Genomic DNA, 25718 nt, shown 5'->3' with positions numbered 1-25718 from the left:
TATACTCGTGTACAATGTATATTCAAATGTACCCCCTCCATTCCAAAATAATCGTAGCTTTAGGATTTTCAAGATTAAAGATTTGTGAAGTTTGAAAAATCCTGAAAGTTCAATTCAAGAGAACCGAAAACGTTAATGCTTCTGCTCCCAAATATTGAACGAAGCGCCAAATAGGCCTCTGGTCACCCAAAACCACGCGAGACTAATGTTTTGGTGGTAGGAAATTACTATCCTGACTCTGTCACGTGTAGCCTATCGGCCCGATGTCCAAATGTCTAAACCGGGGTAGGTTTGTAACTTCACCAAGACGCCAGTCTCAACCACCTCCGAGAAGCATTCATACGCCATGGGCGCCTACCCATGCGCTCGGCCGAAATATATCCCGCCCATATTTGTGACACCTTACATGACTATCCTACCCCCAACCCGCAATATGTCCGAAATTTTAGATGGGGGCAAAGTTTGTAACTTTCCCCAAATTTCAAACAAGCGCGTCTCAAACCGAAACATTGTTCCCCCTTAGTTCCCCGCCTCCCTCCGTTTCCCCATTCATACTCCGTGGGCGCGAAAACACCCTCTCCACCAGCCGCGAAACCCCAGCTTCCTCCGTCCTCCACCCCATAGCGGCCAATCCACTGCCGCCCTCCTCCATCACGCCGGAGCCGGTACCCCGACATCGTCGTCCAACGCAACCGCAACCGTAGCGCCCTCAAGGACTTAGCAGCTGAAGCTGAGGCAGAGCTGCCACCATGACGCCGATGCTGACGTGCGCCGTACCAGAACCACTCTGACCACGCCGTCCTGCGCCTCACTGCTGCGGCTCCACTGTCGCAACCGTCCACCGCACCAGAGATGTTCCCACTACGCCGTCGTTCGCCGCCTCAGATCTGCTTCCCCGCCGCCGACAGACGGCCACCGCACCACACTCAACAACTTGGCCATGGGTTCGTCGAAGGCTGCACCGTCCTCCACAACTTCTGGTTTCCGGCAAACAACAAGAAGATCGTCGGAAAAACAGAAGGAGGACACAACACTGCTAGCAGAAAGAGGTACTCCTCTTCCCTTATTCGTGCAAATCTTACGTCTCCGCTCACACCGTATTCATCCCATGAAAGAAACTAGTTGAGCGCTTCTTACTGCATCTTCTTCGTGATACTAAATGCACAAGGTTTCCTCCCTTTTACTATTTCACCTTTGCTAGAGGTCAATAGCCCGCCTAGATTTCAATTCAGGGTCAGTCGAACCGCAATTAAAAGAAGCAGCACCCGCTTATGCGCACGGAGCACCTAGTCCGCCTGTTTCCCGGGGAAGCGGTGCATCGGTGTCTATCATAGGGGTGTGGGGCGCAGGAGCTGCTTGCGCCCGATCTGGAGGTCGGCGGGGCTTGAATGGATGGCCGGGGGGCAGTGCCAAGCACGGCGGTGCGGTGAGGTCGAGGGGAGGGCGCAAGTAGGGGAGGAATACTGGGCCGATGGTCGCTGGCGTTTCGAGGAAGATCGTCAACAATGACTGGCTGGAGGTAGATGAAGGCAATCTGCCTGTTCTTTGTACATCGGACGGTGCAGAAAAAATGTACTGACCTATTTTCTTTCAGTCGACTGTTATTTTCATAGAATCCTGTAGTAATTTAGTGTTCCATGCATGTTGTAGAGCTATCATATGTCTCCCGTCATTTATTTCTCACCGACCTGTTATCTGCTACCTTTACACTGTACTAATTGTGCACACACTTCACCCATACTCACACTATTGTTTTTTTATGCATGGGTATTTCAGACTCTGACGCAGTGTTGATGAATGCAGAAAAGAAAAGACAGAAGTCGCTCCAGTGTAATTCGAAGATAAGCACTAAGCGTTTCAGCGCTCTAATGGGTGCAGTGTCAGCAGTTGGAGGCAGTAAACGTAGCTCTGCAGTTGATGATCTCAATTGCCACACACAACCATCCCAGGTGTTTGCTTTAACTTCGCGCTGTCAAATGTGGTTGCATGTTGCATATGGTGTCTAGCTTGTATTGCTTCCAATTTGGTTAAATTGCATCTGCTTACTTTACATATTATACCTTTGATAATGACATGCCTTCCTGTTTTTGCTACATACTACATATGTCTATTAACCATGTTCGTACATCAAACTAATGCTCTTTTGTATCCCTTGTCAATCACTTATGATGAGACAGTCACCCGAGTGGGTTACTGTGAGATGCCCTACTCGTTTAAAGAGTGCAGTGTCATCCTCCCCACATGATTCTCAAGAAACATCAAGGCTAAATGAAGATAGTCAACGTAGCTCTCTAGTTGATCACCGCAATTCCCCCACACCACCATCGCAAGTGCTTGCTCTTACTTGGAAGTGTGATATGTGGTTGCATGTTGCATATGGTGTCTACCTTGTAATGCTTCTAATTAGGGTAAATTGCATCTGCTTAGTTAACACATTATACCTGTGAATATGACATGCCTTCCTGTTTTTTGTACATACTACATCTTTCTATTAACCATGTTCTTACATCAAACTACTTTTCTTGTGTATCCCTCATCAATGCTCCTAATTTGTTAAATTGCATCTCCTTAGCTTACACATTATACATGTGAATATGACACGCCTTCCTGTTTTCGATACATACTACATCACCATGTTCTTACATCAAACTACTGTTCTTGTGTATCATGCGTCTATCGCTTATGATGAGACAGTCACACGCGTGGGTTAATATGAGACGCAATACTCTTATAAAGAATGCAATTTCATCCTCTCCACATGATTCTCAAGAAACAACAAGCCTAAATGAAGATATTGAACGTAGCTCTATACCTGAAGACCGCACTTCCCCTACACCACCATCACAGGTGCTTGCTCTAACTTCGCAGTGTGATATGTGGTTGCATGTTGCATACGGTGTCTAGCTTGTAATGCTTGTAATTAGGGTAAATTGCATCTTCTTAGTTTACACACTGTACCTGTGAATATGACATGCCTTCCTATTTTTGGTACACACTACATCTATGTGTTAACCTTGTTCTTACATGAAACTACCTCTCTTCTGTATCCTACATCAATCACTTACGATGAGTCACCTTTATTCGTCGCATATTGCATATTATTTCTAGCCTGTTGCCATGTATTGCTTATAATTTGGTCAAATACATTTGTTAGGGCACCCTTTTAATTTGGTAGAGTGATATTGGTTTCATCTTTCATATGGTTTCTAGCTTACATCGATTCTAACAAGTTCAAGCACCTTGTGCTTAGTTTACACTTTATACATCATACATGTCAATATGTCATGCCGTCCTGTTTTTCATACATATTACATCCTCCTATCATGAGGCTGCCTTACATGAAAGTAGTGTTCGTCAGTATCATGCATCAATGAGTTCTGAAGAGCAAATTTTATTCCTTTTTCTTGTGGGTTTGACTTGACAAGGCAAAATCAAGAAAGAGGAAGGAAAAGAGTAAGGATGGTGATGATGGTGGTCCTCTGCAACAACGTAAACGGAGCATCTGTACCGATTCTCCTTGTACTGATAGTGCATTACAACGTCCAAGTCTCCGCTCCCCTACTCCACCATCCAAGGTGCTTGCTCTAACTTGGCAGTGTGATATCTGGTTGCATGTTGCATATGGTGTCTAGCTCGTATTGCTTCTAATTAGTGTAAACTGCATCTGCTTAGCTTACACATGATACATGTGAATATGACATGCTTTCCTATTTTTGGTACATACTATATCTGTCTATCACACCATGTTCTTACATGAAACTACTCTTCATGTGTATCCCGCATCAGTCACTTATGATGGGACACCTTTAAGTTGGTAGTGTGATATTGGTTTGCGTCTTGAATATGATTTCTAGCATGTATTGCTTTAATGAACGCCACCTATGACGAGACAGTTTTAACTTGGCAGAGTGATATTGATTGCACCTTCCATATGGTGTCTTGAAGTGTTTCTAATTTGTTGAAGTGCCTTCTGCTTAGTTACCACATCATAGGTGTGAATATGTCAAGCCGTCCATTTTTTGGTACATGTTCCATCCTCGTATCATGACTTTTCCTTTCATCAGAGTAGTGTTCATCAGTATCATGCATGAATGAGTTCTGAAGAGCGAATGATATTCCTTTTTCTTGTCGGTATGACCTCACAATGCAAAATCAATAAATCTGAAGGAAATTGGCAAGGCATTGGATGATGGTGGTCCTTCCGAGCAACTGAAATGGAGGTTCTCTACAGATTCTACCCCGCCATCCTCCCAACAAGATTCGCAAGACAACGCAAGGCTAGACAGTCAACGTAGCTGTGTAGATTATGAGCACATCTCCCCTACTCCACCATCACAGGTGCTTGCTCTAACTTGGCACTATTATATGTGGTTGCATGTTGCGTATGATGTCTAGCTTGTATTGCTTATAACTTTGTTGAATTGCATCTGCTTACTTTACACATAATGCCTGTGAATATGACATGTGTTCCTGTTTCTACATCAGACTACTATTCTTGCATATCCCGCATCAGTCACTTATGATAAGGCACCTTTAAGTCGCCACTTTGATATTGGTTGTGTCTTGCATATGATTTCTAGCATGTACTGCTTCTAATTTTTTGAAACTCCATACAGTTTGAACTTGGCAGAGTGATATTGGTTGCATCTTTCATATGGTGTCAAGCTTGCAGTGCTTCTAATTTGTTGAAATGCCTTCTGCTTAGTTACCACATCATAGGTGTGAATATGTCACACCATACTGTTTTTCATACATATTCCATCCTCGCATGATGTGTTTGCCTTTCATCCGAGTAGTGTTCGTCAGTATCATGCATGAATGAGTTCTGAAGAGCGAATTTAATTCCTTTTTCTTATCAGTTTGACTTCACAATGCAAAATCATTACAGCTGGAGGAAATAGTCCGGCAGTGGATGATGGTGGTCCTTCGGAGAAACTCAAACAGGGGGTCTCTACAGATTCTACTCCGCCATCCTCCCAACAAGATTCGCAAGACAACACAAGGTTGGACAGTCAACGTAGCTGTGTAGATGATGAGCACATCTCCCTACTCCACCATCACAGGTGCTTGCTCTAACTTGACACTATTATATGTGGTTGCATGTTGTGTATGATGTCTAGCTTGTATTGCTTCTAACTTGAATTGCATCTGCTTACTTTACACATAATGCATGTGAATATGACACGTGTTCCTGTTTCTAGAACATACGTGTACATGATGAGCACATCTCCCCTACTCCACCATCACAGGTGCTTGCTCTTACTTGGAACTGTTATACGTGGTTGCGTTTTCCGTATGATGTCTAGTTTGTATTGCTTCTGATTATGTTGAATTGCATCTGCGTAGCTTACAACTTATACCTGCAACAATCACTTACCCATAAGAAACATTTAACTTGGTACTGTGATGTAGGTTGCTGTCGGATTTCGGGTTCCGGCAGACCCTTGAGGTTCGAACACTAGGGTGCGCGCGGAGATTTTGCCTCCTACCTCCCTGCACCCCTCCGCCACGCTAGGATCAAAGCTACAAAAAGAACAACACGAGGGACACATGGTTTATACTGGTTCGGGCCACCGTTGTGGTGTAATACCCTACTCCAGTGTGTGGTGTGGTGGATTGCCTCTTGGGCTGATGATAGTGGACAGTACAAGGAAGAACAGCCTCGCGAGGGTCTGTTCTTGGCTGGGGCGATGAACTGCTGGGAGAAGTTCAGCCACCTTTCTCTATCTCTCTCTCTCTCCCTCTCTCTCTCTCTCTCTTTACCACCTCTCTACTTGTCGAGCCCTTGGAGGAGACTGAGCCGAACCCCCTTTGCTACGCGGGTGGCTGGTCCTATTTATAGTGGCCCTGGTCCTCTCCCCAAATATTGAGCGGGAAGGGAGCCAACAATGGCGGGCTAATTTGGAGGGGGACAGCAAGTATCAACTATCCTGACAAAAGTAGTCTTCGCCTGCGCAAAGCTCTGGTGATGACGCCGTCTTGGGCTCCACGGTGACCTCCGTCTCGTAGTCCTCCTGGTCTTGGTCTCGTTGCACCGAAACGGCAACCTTCGCCTGATGCCTCGGTACTCCGCGGCTGCGCTTGCCCCCTTTGCACCAAAGAGGAAAAGAGGACGCTGCGCAGGCTGGCACCCACCTGGCGCCCTGAGTCGTCATGGCTTGTGTCACGGGCACCTCGCGAGGTACCCCGCCTTGATCTCTTCGCCTCCTCGCGAGCCAGCCTGACGAGGCCGTGCCTGAGGAAGCTCCGTGTCGTCCGCCCCGCGAGGCTTGGCCCCTCGCGAGGGTCTTGGGTTTGTGCTGATGAAGACGGGCCATGCTAGGCCCCCCTTTGAGCCACGACGCAGGCCGCAGGCAGGCAAGTCTGGGGACCCCCGTTCCCAGAACGCTGACAGTAGCCCCCGGGCCCAAGGCGCGCCCGGACTTGGCCATGCAGGGAGGCGGAAGGGCAAGAGCAAAGAGCCACGGGCCCTAATAGCCTGCGGCCTTGGGCGCCGCGTGGCGGTTGATTGGACGTGGGCGGCACTGTTCCCCCACGCCCTCCTTATCTTGCGCCTTGCTAGGCGGACCCGTAGTCACACACAGCCGTTCCCCTTTCATCGCCCGAGCGCCTCCTGTCCTTCCTCCGCTCAAACCCTGGTTTCTGTTTTTAATTCAGTCTTGAATCATCCCCCCCTCCTTTGCTATCGCCATGGCCCCGACGAAGAAGGGAAGAGGGAAGAATAACACGTCTCCGCCTCGCCCGCCGCCATTGGCGGCCCCCGCCGAGGGTTTGGGTAAGGTCAGCTTGGCTGTGGCCACCATCTTCAATGAATGCGGGAGAACGACGGCCTGGCCCGCGTCCCACTTCTCCATCGGCAGGATAGTTATCGAGGTCCCATATTTCGCCGACGCCCTGTGGGCAGGTCTGGTTCCCCCTTTTTCTGATTTCTTCAATGACGTGCTCTCCCACTATCAGATCCACATGCTGCATCTGCGTCCTGAATCCATCACCCTCCTTTCGGTCTTCGCCTTCGTCTGCGAAGCCATGGTGGGAATCCCTCCTTCGGTTGCCTTGCTGCGTCACTTCTTCTCGCTACATCTTGTCGACCCTACCCAACGCTGGGCGTGTGTAAGCTTCGTTGCCGCGCCAGAGACTACCGCCTCTCGGATTGACTTCAAGCTCCCCTTGCCCGCGGTTGGGTTCCGCGAGCGGTGGCTGTATGTGGACACGGGGGTGCCTAGCCCCCTGCTAATGGAGCCGGCCTTGCCTGCTGTCCCCAATTCGTGCTGGGGCCAGGTGGCGCTTGAGAGCCCCCGGCTCGTCTTCGTCTGGCGCCACTTCGCGCTCTTAAGGTCGCTTGGCGTGACAGCGCCCAAGGTGGTGAAGGAGTTCCTGCTATGCCGCGTTGCTCCTCTTCAACGCCACTCTCGCTGGATGTGGGCCTTCCGTGGGCGCGAGGATAGTATGAGGCTCCAGGAAGAGGACCTGGCTCCTGAGGTGCGGAAGACGGCGCTCTTGACCCTAGCTGGGGACCCCAACCCCGGCAGCGTCCGGTAGGGAGGGGCCTTGCTGTACCTCTGCCAGAGTAGGGCTGACTTTGTGAGGCAGATGCCTGCCTTTGATGAGTGGGGGCTGCGCCCTGCCGGCCTTCAGGGGTCTCGTGATAATCCGGTGGTGGTGATCGCCCTTCCAGTCATCCAAGGCGTCCCGCCCTCGAGTGGCGGAGCAGGGAGGTACGAGGCGCCAGAGGTCGAGGGGGCTCCCGGCGTGGTGAGGGCATCGAGCGAGGCTCACGAGGAAGCAGTTATCAGGGCCCGTACCGCTGAGGCTGAGGGTGACAAACAGCTGCCCTCTGCGCCCGCGACCGGGGCCCCAGAGGCTCCAGCTGCTTCTCTCGGGGAGGCGATTGGCCGCGCACATCAGGCAGGCGCCCACGCTGATCGTCTTGACGCTCCATCCTCATCGCAGGTCGGTCCCTGCGCCCGACTCTTAGGCCGCTTCCGCGTGGACTTTGGGGCTCTCAGGAAGAGAAGGGAGGCCCTGGGTGACGGTTACCCTTGTCGCCTGCTGAAGTGCAGAAAGTACTTCGCCACTGATGAGTAAGCCTTCTCCTTTCCCTGCTCCTGATCCTTCCGTTGCTCTTACTGACGCTTGCCCCGCAGGCCCCTTCCAACCGAGCTTGCTGAGACTGCCGAGGGGCCGTCCCCTTTGGCCTTGCCCCCTCCATCGTCCTCGAGCGCCCCGAGTAGCGGAGCCCTTGTGGTGAGGGCGATCGAGGAGGCAGACCATCCCGAGGCGTATCGTGGCCCCACACACCTCGCGATCCTTCTTCACGAGCCTTCTCGTGGCATAGCCAACCTGCCATGGGCTTCTCGCTTGGTCGTGGACTACGATTGGCTGAGGCGATTCCTGCGCTCTTCTCCTAAGGTTGGGCTGGCCCCAGGCCGGGCTTCTGACACGGCGTGCCCGGCCGTCGCGAGGGCGCCAGCCCCCAGCCCCTAGCCCGGAGGGGGAGCGCTGACCTGCAGCCCCCGGCGCTTGCTTGGGGCAGATGATGGTGTGGAAGACGTGCTTGAGCGCGCTCGGGAGCGTCGCGCTCTCCGCCAAGGATTCCTTCGAAGGGCGACTGACGCAGTGAGCCTGCTTGGTGAGGAGCTTGCTGATGAAGACACGCGCCTTGAGGCCGAGGGCCTACGCCTGGCTGCAGAGAGGCGCGAGCTGGAGGGCGCCATCGTCCTTGCGCGCTGTCAGTGCGACCTTGACGAAGCAGGGGCCAAGGCGTCGTTGGTGGCCTCTCGGGAGGCCCGATCTCGAGCTGCTGAGGAAGCTCGGGAGGCTGACAGGTGGCGAACGGCTGCAGAGGAGCGGGCTCGGGAGCTCCTGGCCTGGTGCCACTCGCTGGAGGAGCAGGTGGAGCTACGCGAGGCAGCCCTTGCATCGATGAGTGTGGCCTCCGGCGACTCGGTGGAGCTCCAAAAGCGTGAGGAGGCGCTGACGCTGGAAGCCAACGAACGTACCCGTGAGTACGAGCGTCTGGAGACGAGGGAGCGCTTGGTGACGCAGGCGGAGGACGATGTCGCTGCACAGGAAGCCCATGTCCTGGAGGAGGTCGGACGTCGGGTGGCGATGGCGCGTTTGAACCTCGAGCACGAGTTCGAGGAGAAGCTGGGGTTGATCCGGGCGAAGCCGAAGGCAGGACTGCTGCCCTGAGGGCCAAGCTGGAGGAGGTGACGTGGTGGGCCGATGCTTCCCGGGCCGCCCTTGAGGTGGCGCAAGGTGGGCTAACCACCTCCCAGGCTGAGGTGCTCCTTCTTCGCCAGCGGGTGGAGGAGGCTGAGGCCGTCGCGCGCCAGAACACAGACGAGATACGTCAGCGGCGGCTCCTGGAGCATGAGCACGGCCCCATGCTGACCACGCTTCGGGAGAGGGCCAACGCGGCCTTGGGCAACATCTGTGAGGAGACCGTTGGCGAGCCGCACGCGGTTAACTACGCGGGCAACCTTCAATTCTTTACTGACGTGGTGACGCAGCTGGAGGCGCGGTCGATCAGGGCTGACAGGTTGGTGGAGGAGAGGATCCGCGCCCTGCTCAGGCGCGCCTTTTCTCGTGTCTTAAGCCATCTCCGGAGCATGGATCCCCACTTCGATTTCGACGCCGCCATCGCCCCAGTCCCCCAGGCCGTCCGAGGTGAGCTGGCGCACTGGGTGGAAGACCATGTGGAGGCTCTTATCAGGGCCTTTGCCTCGGACAACGATGACGCGATCATGGCGGCTGACGAGGGCGGCGTGACGGGCGGCCCTGACGCCGCTGGTGGCAACGCGGGCAGCGGGGGCGAGTTCAGCGACGCCAGCAACGGCCCCGATGGCGCTCCTGAGGACGCATTGGGAGATTCATCCGACTGATTGCACATTGTTCCTGCTTACCCTATATGAATAGGACTCAGGTTTTGGCCTGATAGCAGTGAGAGCATTTTGGAGGGGGAGCCCCTCATGTGAAACTTGTGCTTATCATATCAGTAGAAGCTACATTACCCATGCGCCCGCGCCAAGTGGTTGGCTTAAGCGACGCGCTGGTCGGCTGATTTACCTTTGTCCGGTGCTGGCCCTGGGGCAGCCCGCAGGAGGCTGCGGAGCCGGGAGTGTTTCCTTATTAAATCCGTCGGACCTGCAGTAAGATGCCCTCCTGAGAGGACGCGGCGGCGGCAGTCTGGGCTGCGCGCGAGCTAGGCCTGACCTGGCTCGCGAGGGGCTCACAAGGGGAGGACTCTAAGGCGAAGCGGTAACCGAAATGCGAGAAATTGCTCGAATGAGACTAAGCACCCCTTCCCCGAACACATGCAAATCTCAAATTTGAATCCAACTTGAACCCAATGGGGGAAAGCGGCAGCCAAAGGGAAGAGCAACAAAAGCAAACAAAAGGCCGCGTCCGGCACCTAGTCTAGTCTTGGACGTCTTCTCACCAGTGCGGAGCTAAGTGCTGCCACTGGGCGTGGGAGGGAGCCCCAGGGCCTGAGGCCGGCACCCCTGAGACTCCGGGGCGTGTACAGCCCCACTCATTATTACGTGAGAGTGTCACGGGGCGGCGAGCTTCACAGGCATTGGGCCTTCTTCACAGGTACTGGCCTTGCTTCATATCGCTAGATGAGGGCCCCGCCTTGCGCCACACTCTAGTGCCATCAGCAACGACCGGAAACTAGGACGCCGCCCGATGGGGTAGAGCGGTCACCAGCGGTTCCCCCGATGACCACGGGTCCTCCGCCGGGGGCAGGCCCTGGGGCACCTCCCCAGCGGAGGGCCTACCTCTTGAGAACGCCTTGCTTCGAACGCCGCGGTGGCGATGTCGGATCCCTGCCCCTCTCCTGCAGCCCCCTGCGCCCTCCTCCCGAGGGGTAGGAGACTGTGGGAGTAGGGCAGCTACTCACTACGGCGACCTGCACCTCCTGCGATCCATGGTTAGCATATACCTGCTCCTGAAGAATTATCGGTACCCAATAGTCGCTGCCTCCAGCACGGCCAGTGGGACCGTCCCGGGGCTCCTGGAAAGGCTCATCTTCTAGTGCCTCGTCTCCCCAGCCTGGGCTAAGGAGCGAGCCTTGTCCGTTCTCGTGAGGGTGTCCTTGGTCCATCATGAGGGGCACGTACTCCTCCGGCGCCGTCATCCCGAATGCCTCGCCGTAATGCCCCGCATGCCACGCGGTCCTGCCTGACGCGCCCACCGCGGGATGGCAGCGCGGCCTCCCGCTGGGGCCACGGGTCGCGTTGAGTCCTTCTTCGCGGACCGGGGGCGGGGGCAGCGCCGCCGCCGGTCCAGCGCTGACAGCCTCATTGGCGTCGAAGTAACCCTGGGGCCCGCGGGCGTGCGCGGGGCCCCCACGTGGGTCGCCCTGGGCTTGAGATGGGAGCTGGGTGGAGAAGGGGTGAGCCCCCGAGGCGGCGAAGCTCAGGAGCTCTGCCACTCGCTCCAGCAGCACGTCGTGGCCGCCCTCCAGCAGTCTGCACTACAGCAGCTCTCGAGCCACCGTGAGTGCGGCTCTCGAGTTCGCCTGCTCCCAGCGGGTGTAGGTGTCGTGGTCGCGGCGTGATTGGAGGCCCTCGCTGCCGACCGCGCCTGCCGTGGTGTAAGAGTTGTCGAAGCCTGTCCACGTCGCCCGCGGCCCGCAGCGCCCTGCGGACCGCGAGCTGCCTGGGGCACGGGGTCGCCCGAGGCGAGCGGTTCTGCGCGGGTGGGCCACGCAGCCCATGGGTCTGGGTTGCCCTCCTGGTCGCCGGGCATGGTGATGACGACGCGATGGGGCACGGAGCGGTGGAAGACGAATTCCGGCGCACCCCTACCTGGCGCGCCAAATGTCGGATTTCGGGTTCCGGCAGACCCTTGAGGTTCGAACACTGGGGTGCGCGCGGAGATTTCGCCTCCTACCTCCCTGCACCCCTCCGCCACGCTAGGATCAAAGCTACGAAAAGAACAACACGAGGGACACAGGGTTTATACTGGTTCGGGCCACCGTTGTGGTGTAATACCCTACTCCAGTGTGTGGTGTGGTGGATTGCCTCTTGGGCTGATGATAGTGGACAGTACAAGGAAGAACAGCCTCGCGAGGGTCTGTTCTTGGCTGGGGCGATGAACTGCTGGGAGAAGTTCAGCCACCTTTCTCTCTCTCTCTCTCTCTCTCTCTCTCTCTCTCTTCCACCTCTCTACTTGTCGAGCCCTTGGAGGAGACTGAGCCGAACCCCCTTTGCTACGCGGGTGGCTGGTCCTATTTATAGTGGCCCTGGTCCTCTCCCCAAATATTGAGCGGGAAGGGAGCCAACAATGGTGGGCTAATTTGAAGGGGGACAACAAGTATCAACTATCCTGACAAAAGTAGTCTTTGCCTGCGCAAAGCTCTGGTGATGACGCCGTCTTGGGCTCCACGGTGACCTCCGTCTTGTAGTCCTCCTGGTCTTGATCTCGTTGCACCGAAACGGCAACCTTTGCCTGATGCCTCGGTACTCCGCGGCTGCGCTTGCCCCCTTTGCACCAAAGAGGAAAAGAGGACGCTGCGCGGGCTGGTACCCGCCTGGCGCCCTGAGTCGTCATGGCTTGCGTCACGGGCACCTCGCGAGGTACCCCGCCTTGATCTCTCTGCCTCCTCGCGAGCCAGCCTGACGAGGCCGTTCCTGAGGAAGCTCCGTGTCGTCCGCCCCGCGAGACTTGGCCCCTCGCGAGGGTCTTGGGTTTGTGCTGATGAAGACGGGTCGTGCTGGGCCCCCCTTTGAGCCACGCCGCAGGCCGCAGGCAGGCAAGTCTGGGGACCCCCGTTCCCAGAACGTCGACAGTTGCATCTTGCATTGTCTTCTAGCTTGTACTGCTTCTAATTTCTTGAAATGGCACTTACGATGAGACACTTTTTACCTGATAGAGTGATATTGGTTGCATGTTCATATGGTGCCTAGCTTTCATTTCTTCTAATTTTGTTGAAATGCCTTCCGCTTACTGTTTTTTCGTACATATTCCATCCTCCTATCGTACGTGTGGATATGAAATGTTGTCTTTTTTTATACATTCCATCCTCCTATCCTGTGCTTGCCTTACATCAAAGTAGTGTTCGTCTGTATCATGCATCAACCAGTTATGCAGAGCTAATTTTATTCATCTTCTTGTGGTTTTGACTTCATAAGGCAATATCAAAAAATAGGAAGGAAAAGAGTAAGTTAGGGGATGTTGGTGGTCCTCCGCACCGACACAAACAGAGACTCTCTAGATTTGCCACTGCTACTGCTAATGAAGTTGAAGTCCCAAGTCTACACGATGAGTTCATCTCTCGTACTCCACTATCGCAGGTGCTTGCTCTAAGTTGACAGTGTGATAATTGGTTTCATGTTGCATATGTTGTCTAGCCTGTATTTCTTCTATTTTGATTAAATTGCACCTGATGAGTTTATACGTTATACATGTGCATATGACATGGCTTTCTGTGTCTAGAATACACTGCATCTATCTATCTATCATACCATGTTCTTACATCAAAGTACTGCTGTTGTGTATCCCGCATCAGTCACTCATGATTGGACGCTTTTAACATGGCAGTTTGATAGTGGTTGCATCTTGCATTGATTTCTACGTTGTACTGCTTCTAATTTTTCGAATTGCCACTTATGACAAGACACTTTTAACTTGGCAGAGTAATATTGGTTACATCTTTCATATGGTGTCTAGCTTGCATTACTTCTATTTTCTTGAAAATCCTTTTGCTTAGTTTGCACATCGTAGTTGTGAATATGTCATGCCGTCCTGTTTTTCTTACATATTCCATCCTCATACGGTTGTCTTACATCAAAGTATTGCTTGTCTGTATCATGCATCAATGAGTTCTGAAGAGTGATTTTATTCTTTTGTGTTGTGGGTACAGCTTGACATGGCAAAGTAAAAAAAGAGCAAGGAAAATAATATAGTAGGGAGTGTTGTTACTCGTCGGGTGAAACGAAAAAGGTTCAGCCATCGAGATTCTGCCGGTACTTATAGTGCAGTAGAAGGTCCAAGTCTACCAGCTAAATCTACGAACACAGTATCACCTCCTCCACTAGCTGCAGCATCCGCTTCAACTGTACCAGCATCTCAACCAGTTACTCATTCGTTTGCTCCGGAACTGGCCAGTTCCCAAGCTGCCTTCACACCTAACACTACTTCCGAAGCTCTGCTGACACAACAGGACTTGGCAAGATCAGATGAACCTCATGAGCATCAACACCAAGACGGTACCTGACCGAGTCAAGTTGCAGTTGGATGCTCCTTTATATGTACTCTCACAGTTTGATGTACACTAACACTTTCCATATTTGTTGTTAAACTAGCACACGGCGCAAGCGGAAACAGACATCAGGGATAATGCTTGACAGATTAACAAAATCTAAAGGAGGAAGAATGGAGATCCATTTTGAGGCAGGTTTAAAAAGGCCACGTGATGCTACAGAGTCAGCCAAGTTAGTATCAGAGGCAGCCGTTGCCGTTAGGTGTCATGCACGTATCCTCCCAACGTGGATCCAGTATAGGAATGAGAAAGACAATACCCAGTTTAACACCTTCCTTGACCATTTATCCGTAAGTAATGTTATTCATCGCAATTAGTAATATTGTCTTGCTCTGTCCCATACTTTCTAGCTTCCTCCTAATAAGACTCACATTCTTTTTTCAACAGATGAGGTTCAAGTTGGATCCGAAAGATGATGCGACTAAACAAGCATGCACTCATGTTTTTTAGTCTGCTCTGCGACAGTATCGGTACCACCTTAGAAAATCTCACTTTGAAGGCAAGGCTAACAATGAAATCGCCCAAACATCTCTAGTGGGATATATTACAGATGAAGACTGGACAACCCTCGTTAAACACTGGTCTGATCCAAAGTATCAGGTAGGCTATATGTATTTGATCAGACCACATATTGAACTTGTATTTATGTATGTGCCTTACAAGTGTATCTTCTTCTAGGCTAACTGTTTGAAGAACAAAACCAACCGTTCTAAAGTGAAATTCCAACAGATAACAGGATCTCGTAGCTATATTGCACACTGCGAGCCTCTTGTAAATAGTTGCTACTTCCTTCTTTTTTTGTGCCATATTATCGTATCTATATTGACTTGTTCCAAATACAGAGGAAAGCCTGTGCGGACCAAAAAGAACCTGAACCGAATGCAGTGCAAATCTTCAAGGATTGCCACACCAGCAAGATGAAGGGCATGAGCAAACCAGTTCAAGCCGCTGTTGTAAGTCCTTACTCCTCCTGCCTTGAACTGATTGGTACTGTGATGTGTTCATTTAACTACTTGGTTTGCAGCCAATGTCAGTTACCCTGTTCACTTTTATTCACAGTTGTCTTAACGTATCATTTCACCTTACATGGTTTAAAAGAGATGAAGGATATTCTTTTGGTCTTGATCTGTAATCTAGTTGTTATGTTCACGTGTGCACACAATGATAAAATAACCTATTTGTTTTATATATGTTTGCCCATGATATGAATGATGTCATACTATGTTCATTCTACTTTAAACCATGTCTCTTCATCCTTAGATGTCAACAAATGTGAGGAAATAGACAATATAGTAGGCATGCTACATGGACATATGTTCTGAAAGTGATTTTATTATGTAGTTGGCACTACAATACATGCTAATGTATTACAGTAGTTCACCAAAATAAGTTGTGTATAAATGTTTAACCTACTTTGTTTGTTTTTATCTCATTAGTAACTTATCTGGAACACTAATCTACAAGTTCAAACTTTCAGGAAGCTATGGAACAAATGATTGAAAAGCCACAACCACCTGAAGGTAACGAGGCTACTACAGGCACAATGTCACCTCTTGCTACTGTGCGTCAGTATCTCTCCACTAACAGTGCAAAAAGCACCTTCCTGCGTAATTCTGGGTTGGTTGTCAAGGTAACCTCGTCCAAATCGCCTACTGAACAAAATCTTCCTGCTAGACAGAGTGATATATCTGTGCTCTAGAGACAAGTCCAATCCCTAATGGACACTGTTTCGAAAACAAGAATAGTGGTTGAGAAATGTCGTCAAGATATGAATGGTTTTGAAACCAGACTATCAGACATTTGCTTCATTGTTCAAGAGCAATGGCAGAAAAAAGGTGGAGATCGTGCTGCTCCATCAGATTCTACAGCCTGAAACATTAGCACTCAGGTCAAATGATCTGTGCTTCTATACATCTGATGGTGCTTTTATCTGGAAGGACTGTAAACTTTATGCCAACAGGCCTTTTGTTGTATGGTTGGAATTTATTTTGTTGTGATACAACATTTATGATGCTGCCTCAGGCTGCAGTAATTACGACGCTATTTTTGTATAGTGTAGGTTTATCTTAGTAATGTATTCGGCCGAAAGCTTCGTAGGAGCCAAACATGCCAACATTCGTCGGGCCCATTCCAATTGGGCTAAAAACGATTACGGGCCGAAATTGGCATGTAGCCCACTAAAAATATCTAGGCCTAAATCAGCATAAGCTTTCATTTTTTTCTGGTAGGCCTGTGCCCACAGTGGGCCTTTAACAGGCCTAAACATAATTTGGGCCCTCAGTAAAAATAGGCCGTTTACAGGTGTAAATATCTTGAGCCCATAAAAAACATGGGCCTTTAATAGACCGAAAGTGAGATTGGGCCCTGATTGTGCCAAATAACCCACTAGACTTAGTAGGCCGAAATGGTGGCCCATTTACGATGCGGATCTTTGACAGGCCGAAATTCGGACGGGCCGTAAATGAGCCGACCTAATACACGGGCCTTTAATAGGCCGGAACTTCGGGCGGGCTAGATCATCGTCATTTTTATATGGGTCGTTAATGGGCTCGATATGATGTTGGGCCACATATGGCCCATGGTTTACGTCCGGCGTTAACAGGCCAAAAATGACAACAGGCCAAAAGTGGGCCAAAGCTATAGTGGGCCTGTAACAGGCCGAATGTCAGACATGGCCGAATATGACCCAAATCCTTCGCGGCTGTTTATGGGCCGAAAGTTTTGATGGCCTGTAAATGGGCCCAAATGAAGCCGGACCTTTAACAGGCCGGAAATACACCGGGCCGTAATTCGGCCCAATTACTTAGCGAAGTGTTAATGGGCCAGAAGTGACCATGGGCCGCATTGATGACAAGTTTAGGACAGGCCGTTGGCGGGCCGGTTTGACAGAGAATGATGGGCCTTTAACTGGGCCGGCCCATTATGGTCTGTAGAATCTTGTGGGCCTTTAGCTGGGCCGACCCATTATGGTCCGCGAAATCTTGTGGGCCTTTAGCTCGGCCAGCCCATTATGGTCTGCAAAATTGTGTGGGCCTTTAGCTGGGCCGGCCCATTATGGTCCGCTAAATTTTGTGGGCCTTTAGCTGGGCCGACCAATTATGGTCCGCTAAATCTTATGGGCCTTCGGTTGGGCCAGCCCATTTAAACTTTGTGGGCTACTTTTGGGCCGGTCCACGTGTCAACATATCATAGGCCCATCTCGACCGTTGGATGAGTGACACCTGTGCCAACGCGGAGCTGACGCGTGGATCCGTCAGCCAATGAGAATTTTACACATGGAAAATCGGCATTGGTCGTGGCTGTTAACGGGTTATCAGATCCAAAATCCGACCCGATAGCTTAACAGCGTTCTGTTATGGTGGATGCCACATGTCGGTCACCCTTGACGAAAGCACTTCTGTGACACACGATTTATCATGTATGACTATCTTGATTCTGTCATAAATTTGTCATGGATGTACATGCATGACAGAAAACGCGACATACTGTGACAAACACGTATCATCACGGAAGTGTAATTTTTTTGTAGTGTTGTTTGTCCTAGGGTGCCTCCCTCCCCCGTATATAAAGGAGTGGAGGAGGGGGAGGGCCGGCCCTCTACTATGGCGCGCCCTAGGGAGTCCTACTCCCACCGGGAGTAGGATTCCCCCCTTCCATGTAGTAGGAGTAGGAGAGAAGGAAAGGGAAACGAGAAGAGAAGGAAGGAGGGGGCGCAGTCCCTCCACCTAGTCCAATTCGAACTAAGCCCAGGGGGGCGCACAGCCTCCCCTCTCTCTTCCCCCTAAAGCCCAATAAGGCCCATATACTCCCCGATGAATTCCCGCAACTCTCCGGTACTCCGAAAAATACCCGAATCACTCGGAACCTTTCCGATGTCCGAATATAGTTGTCCAATATATCGATCTTTACATCTCGGCCATTTTGAGACTCCTCGTCATGTCCCCGATCTCATACGGGACTCCGAACTACCTTCAATACATCAAAACACATAAACTCATAATACCGATCGTCACCGAACGTTAAGCGTGCGGACCCTACGGGTTCGAGAACTATGTAGACATGACCGAGACTCATCTCCGGTCAATAACCAATAGCGGAACCTGGATGCTCATATTGGTTCCTACATATTCTACGAAGATCTTTATCGGTCAAACCGCATAACAACATACGTTGTTCCCTTTGTCATCCGTATGTTACTTGCCCGAGATTTGATCGTCGGTATCTCAATACCTAGTTCAATCTCGTTACTAGCAAGTTTCTTTACTCGTTCTGTAATGCATCCCACAACTAACTCGTTAGTCACATTGCTTGCAAGGCTTATAGTGATGTGCATTACTGAGAGAGCCCAGAGATACCTCCCCGACAATCGGAGTGACAAATCCTGATCTCGATCTATGCCAACTCAAGAAGTACCATTGGAGACACCTGTAGAGCACCTTTATAATCACCCAGTTACATTGTGACGTTTAGTAGCACACAAGGTGTTCCTTCGGTATTCGGGAGTTGCATAATCTCATAGTCATAGGAACATGTATAAGTCATGAAGAAAGCAATAGAAACAAACTAAACGATCATCGTGCTGAGCTAACGGAATGGGTCAAGTCAATCACATCATTCTCTAATGATGTGATCCCATTAATTAAATGACAACTCATGTCGATGGCTAGGAAACTTAACCATCTTTGATTCAACGAGCTAGTCAAGTAGAGGCATACTAGTGACACTCTGTTTGTCTATGTATTCACACATGTACTAAGTTTCTGGTTAATACAATTCTAGCATGAATAATAAACATTTATCATGATATAAGGAAATAAATAATAACTTTATTATTGCGTCTAGGTCATATTTCCTCCAGTCTCCCACTTGCACTAGAGTCAATAATCTAGTTCACATCTTTATGTGATTAGTTCACATCTCCATGTGACTAATACCCAAAGGGTTTACTAGAGTCAATAATCTAGTTCACATCGCTATGTGATTAACACCCAAAGAGTGATCATGTTTTGCTTGTGAGAGAAGTTTAGTCTACGGGTCTGCAACATTCAGATCTGTATGTATTTCGAAAATATCTATGTCTACAATGCTCTGCACGGAGCTACTCTAGCTAATTGCTCCCACTTTCAATATGTATCCAGATCGAGACTTAGAGTCATCTAGATCGATGTAAAAAGCTTGCATCGACGTAACTCTTTACGGCGAACTCTTTTATCACCTCCATAACCGAGAAATATTTCCTTAGTCCTCTAAGGATAATTTTGACCGCTGCCTAGTGATCTACTCCTAGATCACTATTGTACTCCCTTGCCAGAAACATGCTAAGGTGTACAATAGGACTGGTAAACAGCATAGCATACTTTATAGAACCTATGACTGAGGCATAGGGAATGACTTTTCATTCTCTTTCTATTTTCTGTTGTGGTCGGGTTTTGAGTCTTTACTCAACTTCACACCTTGCAACACAGGCAAGAACTCCTTCTTTGACTGTTCCATTTTGAACTACTTCTAAATCTTGTCAAGGTATGTACTCATTGAAAAAAAAACTTATCAAGCGTCTTGATCTATCTCTATATATCTTGATGCTCAATGTGTAAGCAACTCCATCGAGGTTTTTCTTTGAAAAACTCCTTTCAAACAATCATTTATGCTTTCCAAAAAATTCTACATTATTTCTGATCAACAATATGTCATTCACATATACTTATCAGAAATGTTGTAGTGCTCCCACTCACTTTCTTGTAAATACAGGCTTCACCGCAAGTCTGTATAAAACCATATGCTTTCATCACTTTATCAAAGCATATATTCCAACTCCGAGATGCTTGCACCAGTCCATAGATGGATCGCTGGAGCTTGCTCACTTTGTTAGCACCTTTAGGATCGATAAAACCTTCTGGTTGCATCATCTACAACTCTTCTTTAAGAAATCCATTAAGGAATGCAGTTTTGACATCCATTTGCCAGATTTCATAAAATGCAGCAACTGCTAACATGATTCGAGCAGACTTAACCATCGCTATGGGTGAAAAAGTCTCATCGTAGTCAACCCCTTGAACTTATCGAAAACCTTTTGCAACAAGTTAAGCTTTGTAGACAGTAACACTACTATCAGCGTCCGTCTTCCTCTTGAAGATCCATTTATTCTTAATGACTCACCGATCATCCGGCAAGTCAATCAAAGTCCGTACTTTGTTCTCATACATGGATCCCATCTCAGATTTCATGGCCTCAAGCCATTTCGCGGAATCTGGGCTCATCATCGCTTCCTCATAGTTTGTAGGTTTGTCATGGTCTAGTAACATGACTTCCAAAAATGATTACCGTACCACTCTGGTGCGGACCATACTCTGGTTGTCCTATGAGGTTCGGTAGTAACTTGATCTGAAGTTTCATGATCATCATCATTAGCTTCCTCACTAATTGGTGTAGAGATCACTAGAACTGATTTCTGTGATGAACTACTTCCAATTTCGGGAGAGGGTACAATTACCTCATCAAGTTCTACATTCCTCCCACTCACTTCTTTTGAGAGAAACTTCTTCTCTAGAAAGGATCCACTTTTAGCAACAAAGATATTGCCTTTCGGATCTGTGATAGGAGGTTTACCCAACAGTTTCCTTTTTGGGTATCCTATGAAGATGCACTTTTCCGATTTTGGGTTTGTGCTTATCAGGCTGAAACTTTTTCACATAAGCATCACTACCCCAAACTTTAAGAAACAACAGCTTAGGTTTCTTGCTAAACCACAGTTCATATGGTGTCATCTCAACGGATTTAGATGGTGCCCCATTTAACGTGAATTCAGCTGTCTCTAATGCATAACCCCAAAACGATAGTGATAAATCGGTAAGAGACATCATAGATTGCACCATATCTAATAAAGTACGATTACGACGTTCGAACACACCATTATGCTGTGGTGTTCCAGGTGGCATGAGTTTGTGAAACTATTCCACATTGTTTTAATTTAAGACCAAACTCGTAACTCAAATATTCGTAACCATGATCAGATCATAGAAACTTTATTTTCTTGTTATGATGATTTTCCACTTCACTCTAAAATTCTTTGAACTTTTCAAATGTTTCAGACTTATGTTTCATCAAGTAGATATACCCATATCAGCTCAAATCGTCTGTGAAGGTCAAAAAATAACGATACCCGCCACGAGCCTCAACACTCATCGGATCGCATACACCAGTATGTATTATTTCCAATAAGTCAGTTGCTCGCTCCATTGTTCTGGAGAATGGCGTTTTAGTCATCTTGCCCATGAGGCATGGTTCACAAGCATCAAGTGATTCATAATCAAGTGATTCCAAAAGCCCATCAACATGGAGTTTCTTCATGCACTTTACACCAATATGACCTAAACGCCAGTGCCACAATTAAGTTGCACTATCATTATTAACTTTGCATCTTTTGGATTCAATATTATAAATATGTGTATCACTACGATCGAGATTCAATAAACCATTCACCTTGGGTGTATGACCATGATGTCTACTACACAACCTTCTTCTTGTAGACATTGTTGGGCCTCCAAGTGTAGAGGTTTGTAGGACAGTAGCAAATTTCCCTCAAGTGGATGACCTAAGGTTTATCAATCCGTGGGAGGCGTAGGATGAAGATGGTCTCTCTCAAACAACCCTGCAACCAAATAACAAAGAGTCTCTTGTGTCCCCAACACACCCAATACAATGGTAAATTGTATAGGTGCACTAGTTCGGCGAAGAGATGGTGATACAAGTGCAATATGGATAGTAGATAATGGTTTTTGTAATCTGAAAATATAAAAACAGCAAGGTAACTAATGATAAAAGTGAGCACAAACGGTATTGCAATGCGTTGAAATAAGGCCTAGGGTTCATACTTTCACTAGTGCAAGTTCTCTCAACAATAATAAAATAATTGGATCATATAACTATCCCTCAACATGCAACAAAGAGTAACTCCAAAGTCACTAATAACTAGAACAAACGAAGAGATTATGGTAGGGTACGAAACCACCTCAAAGTTATCTTTTCTGATCGATCTATTCAAGAGTCCGTAGTAAAATAACACGAAGCTATTCTTTCCATTCGATCTATCATAGAGTTTGTACTAGAATAACACCTTAAGACACAAATCAACCAAAACCCTAATGTCACCTAGACACTCCAATGTCACCTCAAGTATCCGTGGGTATGATTATACGATATGCATCACACAATCTCATATTCATCTATTCAACCAACACAAAGAACTTCAAAGAGTGCCCCAAAGTTTCTACCAGAGAGTTAAGACAAAAACGTGTGCCAAACCCTATGCATAAGTTCACGAGGTCACAAAACTCGCAAGTTGATCACCAAAACACACATCAAGTGGATCACGTGATATCCCATTGTCACCACAGATAAGCACATGCAAGACATATATCAAGTGTTGTCAAATCCTTAAAGACTCAATCCGATAAGATAACTTTAAAGGGAAAACTCAATCCATTACAAGAGAGTAGAGGGGGAGAAACATCATAAGATCCAACTATAATAGGAAAGCTCGTGATACATCAAGATCGTAACACCTCAAGAACACGAGAGAGAGAGAGAGAGAGGGAGATCAAACACATAGCTACTGGTACATACCCTCAGCCCCGAGGGTGAACTACTCCCTCCTCGTCATGGAGAGCGCCGGGATGATGAAGATGGCCACCGGAGAGGGATTCCCCCCTCCGGTAGGGTGCCGGAACGGGTCTAGATTGGTTTTCGGTGGCTACGGAGGCTTCTGGCGGCGGAACTCCCGATCTATTCTGCTCCTCGATGTTTTTAGGGTATATGGACATATATAGGCGAAAGAAGTCAGTCAGGGGAGCCACGAGGGTGGGGGGCGCGCCCAGGGGGTAGGGCGTGCCTCCCTGCCTCGTGGCCACCTCGAAGCTTCCCTGGCGTCTACTCCAAGTCTTCTGGATTGCTTTTGTTCCAAAAATAACTCCCCCGAAGGTTTCATTCCGTTTGGACTCCATTTGATATTCCTTTTCTTCGAAACACTAAAATAGGCAAGAAAACAGTAATTTGGGCTGGGCCTCCGGTTAATATGTTAGTCCCAAAAATAATATAAAAGTGTAAAATAAAGCCCATTAACATCCAAAACAGATAATATAATAGCATGGAAACAATAAAAAATTATAGATACGTTGGAGACGTATCAGCATCCCCAAGCTTAATTCCTGCTCGTCCTCGAGTAGGTAAATGATAAAAACAGAATTTTTGATGTGGAATGCTTTCTAGAATATTCTTCAATGTATTTTTCTCTATTGTGGCATGAATGTTCAGATCCGAAAGATTCAAGATAAAAGTTTATTGTTGACAAGAAAATAATAATACTTCAAGCATACTAACAACGCAATCATGTCTTCTCAAAATAACATGGTCAAAGAAAGTTATCCCTACAAAATCATATAGTCTAGCTATGCTCTATCTTCATCACACAAAATATTTAAATCATGCACATCCCGATGACAACCCAAGCAATTGTTTCATACTTTTGATGTTTTCAAACTTTTTCAATCTTCACGCAATACATGAGCGTGAGCCATGGACATAGCACTATAGGTGGAATAGAATTGTGGTTGTGGAGAAGACAAAAAGGAGAAGATAGTCTCACATCAACTAGGCATATCAACGGGCTATGGAGATGCCCATCAATAGATATCAATGTGAGTGAGTAGGGATTGCCATGCAACGGATGCACTAGAGCTATAAGTGTATGAAAGCTCAAAAAGAAACTAAGTAGGTGTGCATCCAACTCGCTTGCTCATGAAGACCTAGGGCATTTTGAGGAAGCCCGTCATTGGAATATACAAGCCAAGTTCTATAATGAAAGATTCCCACTAGTATATGAAAGTGACAACATAGGAGACTCTCTATCATGAAGATCATGGTGCTACTTTGAAGCACAAGTGTGGTAACAGGATAGTAGCATTGCCCCTTCTCTCTTTTCTCTCATTTTTTTGTTTTTTTGTTTTTGTTTTTTCGGGCCTTCTCTTTTTTGTGGCCTCTTTTCTCTTTTTTTCATACGGAGTCTCATCCCGACTTGTGGGGGAATCATAGTCTCCATCATCCTTTCCTCACTGGGACAATGCTCTAATAATGAAGTTCATCACACTTTTATTTACTTACAACTCAAGAATTACAACTCGATACTTAGAACAAAATATGACTCTATATGAATGCCTCCGGCGTTGTACCATGATGTGCAATGAATCAAGAGTGACATGTATGAAAGAATTATGAACGGTGGCTTTGCCACAAATACGATGTCAACTACATGATCATGCAAAGCAATATGACAATGATGGAGCGTGTCATAATAAACGGAATGGTGGAAAGTTGCATGGCAATATATCTCGGAATGGCTATGGAAATGCCATAATAGGTAGGTATGGTGGCTGTTTTGAGGAAGGTATATGGTGGGTTTATGGTACCGGTGAAAGTTGCGCGGTACTAGAGAGGCTAGCAATGGTGGAAGGGTGAGAGTGCGTATAATCCATGGACTCAACATTAGTCATAAAGAACTCACATACTTATTGCAAAAATCTATTAGTTATCAAAACAAAGTACTACGTGCATGCTCCTAGGGGGATAGATTGGTAGGAAAAGACCATCGCTCGTCCCCGACCGCCACTCATAAGGAAGACAATCAAAAAAAATAAATCATGCTCTGATTTCATCACATAATGGTTCACCATACGTGCATGCTACGGGAATCACAAACTTTAACACAAGTATCTCTCAAATTCACAACTACTCAACTAGCATGACTCTAATATTACCATCTTCATATCTCAAAACAATCATCAAGTATCAAACTTCTCATAGTATCAATGCACTTTATATGAAAGTTTTTATTATATCCCTCTTGGATTCCTATCATATTAGGACTAAATTCATAACCAAAGTAACTACCATGCTGTTCTAAAAGACTCTCAAAATAATATAAGTGAAGCATGAGAGTTCAACAATTTCTATAAAATAAAACCACCGCCGTGCTCTAAAAAGATATAAGTGAAGCAGTAGAGCAAATGACAAACTACTCCAAAAGATATAAGTGAAGATCAATGAGTAGTCGAATAATTATGCAACTATGTGAAGACTCTCTAACATCTAATAATTTCAGATCTTGGTATTTTATTCAAACAGCAAGCAAAACAAAATGAAATAAAATGACGCTCCAAGCAAAACACATATCATGTGGTGAATAAAAATATAGCTCCAAGTAAAGTTACCAATGAATGAAGACGAAACAGGGGATGCCATCCGGGGAATCCCCAAGCTTAGGCTCTTGGTGGTCCTTGAATATTACCTTGGGGTGCCTTGGGCATCACCAAGCTTAGGCTCTTGCCACTCCTTATTCCATAGTCCATCAAATCTTTACCCAAAACATGAAAACTTCACAACACAAAACTTAACAAAA

Source organism: Triticum urartu, chromosome 4 (genome assembly GCF_003073215.2).
Source record: "Triticum urartu cultivar G1812 chromosome 4, Tu2.1, whole genome shotgun sequence".
NCBI lineage: Eukaryota > Viridiplantae > Streptophyta > Magnoliopsida > Poales > Poaceae > Triticum > Triticum urartu.
The sequence above is the reverse complement of the archived record's forward strand: the minus strand, read 5'-3'. Positions refer to the sequence as shown.